Below are 3,961 nucleotides of genomic sequence, written 5' to 3'. Positions count from 1 at the left end.
GAACTTTTCTACACAGACAGATGTATTAGTCACGAGGTTAAGATATAACCGAGGTTAACCTGATGCAATCTGTGAGCGCCGCAGATGAAAGTTATAAAGCCGAAAATCTGCAATACACAATACAAGAGTGTGTTGCCGCTTAATACGAGGCGTGATCTGCTGCGGCGATAGCATAGTGCTCTCGTGCAGTGGCCAGCGCAGCTCTGCGCTCGTTCGCAGCCTTGTCGCGGCAATGTCTATTTCTGTACCCTCATGATCAGAAACGAAACGATTTTTTGTTGCGTGTGACCGCTTGAAGATGCTCTTTCGCCGACCAGAACGCTGCAAGTCCACTCAAGCTCACAAGAGTGAGGTGGTGGACTAATTTCTACAGAATAGCTATCGGAACAGCACGAGGCCCGGCACAAGCACTAATGATGCGACATGCACGAGCGCCGGTGTTGGTCCGTTAATGGTGAACAGCAACATGTAACGATCCTCCGCGCGCGCATCGGCTGCGTGTGGCCCGGGGAACAACGGGAGCGTCACGTAATCGCGACGAGTGATGTGTGTGACGGATGCGGGGCAGTAAAATCCCTAGAACACCTGCTCCTTTACTGTGCCGCGTTTGCCGATGCTCATCGCCATACGCTTGCGGCCTATAAGGTGCTGAGCATGCTTCCAGACTCCCTCAACAAGCTATTGTGGCCGCAGGGCAATGCGCGCACTCATGGGCGAACCTTGGTGAGCCTCTGTGCATTCTTCGAACACATGGGCTTGACGACCCGTCTTTTCTCCGTCAGGTAGTTACACGCAGGGACCGAACGCTCCTCGATTTCTACCTTGAACGATTAATAACCAGACGCCCCACTCCAGTTGTAGCCAACACAGTGCTGTGCGCGTGTGTTTTCATTCCTCCAACATGTACTAATCGCGCACAACCGGGACACATTTCTTATTTTGTAAATAGTTTGTATTACTTCTCCCCCTATCCTCTCTTCCTGTCCCCTCACCTCTTTCATTTCATTTCTCAATTCTGCCTGCTATCCTTTATTTCCGCTGTCCCAGCTTAGGTGCTTCGGTATTGAAGGCAGATGCCGGGGCTAGCGAAAATCTTTTCACTACTTTTTACTACACTTTCAATAAAAACCTCTACCACCACCCCCGCTGTTCATCTGGCTGCTTCATACTTTATTCATGCCGGCGCCCTTAATTTAACAGTCAAAAACTCTAAATCATACAAAAATCTTTAAGCATCTTGCTGAAAGACAGCTTTTGTGAGCTGCGATTTTCATTGTGCGGAAACTGTTCAACGTTGCAAAATTCTGTGATGGTCACCTTAATGAGAATGGTCTAACCTTCCTACGCATAGCAATATATTTGCCACCACCATGATATCTTACACCTGATTTAATACCTGCTTCGGGTCCTTGGACCCTAGATATTAAACTTATTTTTGGATTCTGGCGGAGGGCTTGGCTTGAAGCAGCCTGCCATGGAACGGCTTGGTATTGCACTGCCTCCGGAATCGGCCTGGGGCATTTTAGCTCGCGTCTTTTCTTTCTATCTTTTCTCTCATATCCTTTAACTCTCCTACTTTCAGCACGCGTCCGCGAGCGTGACTCGGCCTGAGCCAGTAGGCAGGCCCGTGCACTTTCCTTTTCTTTCTATCAGCAACAGCAGCAGTAGCAGTAGCAATATTTTTCTGTTAACGTTTGCCCTGTGCCGTCACTGAGTGATCAATACTGTCGCAGAAAACATTTACGTGCATTCTCGCAACAATTGTTAGGCCGCTGCGAGTTTTTTTCAAATTCAGTTATGAGGATATTTTTCAAATTTGGCTAATTTAACCAAAGATTAGCTCAATTATATTGCTAATAAGTTGTTCCGTGAGGTCGCATTGAGCAGTCGTTAGTGTGCAATCTTTTTATACGCGAAAATTATCCATTCGTGAACACGTTCGTGATGAAATATGCGCTTGTCCAGAAGTTGTCGACATGCATAAATGCGGCTCATTCGTTTGCAATCGTTACGAAAAAGTTATTAGAGCGCGAAATCAGGCATCATTGCATTTAACTAAGCCGAATTTTTTTTTCATTCTGCTTCACCTTCAATTTAATGATCTATGTATTAGCGCCGACCCTCTTCGCATTTCCGCCGCTTCCGCCCGCACTTCCTAGTAGTGCGCTTCCTCGGCATTCCATTTGGAACTTTCCTTACAACAGGTGCAGCAGCGTATTTAAACGGACTTCATTATATGCCAGACGTGTTTTGACACAGAGTGAAAAAGAAAACTTATTCCGGAAGCTGAGGCTCGAAGTATTCAATGAATTGTTTTACAGTAAGTTCGATTATTTTCTTTTCTCACTATTTACAGTAAGCTCGATTATTTTCTTTTCTCACTAAAGCATCGCTGTTTTCAGTGAGCAGTAAAAAATTCGCTGTGGTTTAGGTCTGGTTAACCCTAGTTCAATTGCGAAAGCTTCGTTTCCTCGGCACGTCGTCAACGTAGAGTCTCATTCCGACGCTCTCGAGAGCTGAAGCCGGTCTCTGCCGCAGTTGGAGACTCACTCCTGGACGTGGCATGACTTCTTCTAGCTGCATCTTCGTTACGACGCTTCTCGATTTGTGGGGCGCGTTCTTCTGTCCTGTCTTGAGCACGCTGTCTCTTCCTCGCTTCGTTCTTTCGTTGTTGCGTCTCTTTCGCACTCTCTATAACGAGTACAATACACTGAGGCGAAGCGCACATGTATTTACTCCCGCGAGATCATAGCGCAATTTTAGTGCTCACTGATCCACAAAGCCAATTATGCGGCTTTCTTTTTCGCAAAATCAACGTTGTGTACAACTTCGGTTGGTTTTTAGAAAAGCAAGGGCACGTAGCTGCCTCAAATAGTCGGCGGACGCCACCGCATAATCACAGCGCGATGGAGGTATACACTGACCGAGTGAGTCAGTTGCACTTGCTACTCAGAGGCTGCACGCAGACACCGCTGAAACCAAGTGAGCGCGGCTAGAAGTGCTTGCGCAGTAAAGAACAGGTGGTGCTAAATTATCCAGGGCCGCCGTAGTTCACCTTGATACACGCGTACACGGCCTGTGATATCGAGCTTCAAATTCAGCGCAGGCCGCGGAGGTAGTCAGTGCGCTTGCCGTCTCGGTCTCGAATTCGGAGGTAATCATCACACATTCGGGTCGAGCCTATAAACACTACCTGCTTGGTTAGTTTTCGCCTTTAGCGTACTATATTCTAAAGCTGGCAGTAAAGGAAACGGACCGCTCCTCCAAACGCACAGTTTGGATACCGGGCCATCAGGGCCCTAGAGGCGAGGTGGCGGATGCGGCCACACGTGCGCTTACCCACCGGACACCTCATCCAGGCTCCACCAGCAAAGAGAGTATGCAACCTCTTCTACGGTTCATGAATGTCCGGATCCCGTAGAATATCTGTTACGGGTCCAATTGGACTTAATTTTGGAAATGTGGCGGGGAGTTAGAAGGATCCTTAACTTCCGCCACCGGTTGGCCCGGTATTGCACTGCCTCCGTGATCGGCCTTGTCTTTAGCGCGTCTTTAATATCCTGTCTTTCTATCCCATCTTTCAACTCTAACTATCTGCACGTGGTAGAGATTGTGGCTCGGCTTGAGCCAGTGAGCAGGCCTGTGCACTTTCCTTTTCTTTCTTTCTGGACACAAAAGACAGACACACAGACGGTTCATGAAAAATTTTTTTGCGAATTGCATCGGCTCTTCCCGTTGCATGCTAAGGCCCTGAGTAAAGCCGATGAGCGATCACTCACGCGCCAGCAGGCCAACACTTTATTGTGTCCCGCAGTTCCGCATCATTTTGTCCTCATAATTGATGGGTGCTGCCCTCTGTGTGTGTATCCCCTCATTCCTGTCCCTCCAACACTGCTATCTCCTCTCAGCCCAACTCAACCCGGGAGCACTCGTAACCGACCCTGCTTGGCTACTGTGAAAT

At 48.2% G+C, this 3,961-nt stretch overlaps 1 pseudogene; it reads left to right on the top strand.

Annotated features, from left to right (window-relative positions):
* The first annotated feature begins 3,384 nt into the window (after positions 1 to 3,384).
* LOC144135574 (U2 spliceosomal RNA) lies at positions 3,385 to 3,543 on the top strand (annotated as a pseudogene).
* The last annotated feature ends 418 nt before the right edge of the window (positions 3,544 to 3,961 follow it).

Source organism: Amblyomma americanum, chromosome 5, assembly GCF_052857255.1.
Source record: "Amblyomma americanum isolate KBUSLIRL-KWMA chromosome 5, ASM5285725v1, whole genome shotgun sequence".
In the NCBI taxonomy this organism is placed as follows: Eukaryota; Metazoa; Arthropoda; class Arachnida; order Ixodida; family Ixodidae; genus Amblyomma; species Amblyomma americanum.
Note: the sequence above shows the minus strand (reverse complement) of the source record. Positions and strands in the feature narration are given on the sequence as shown.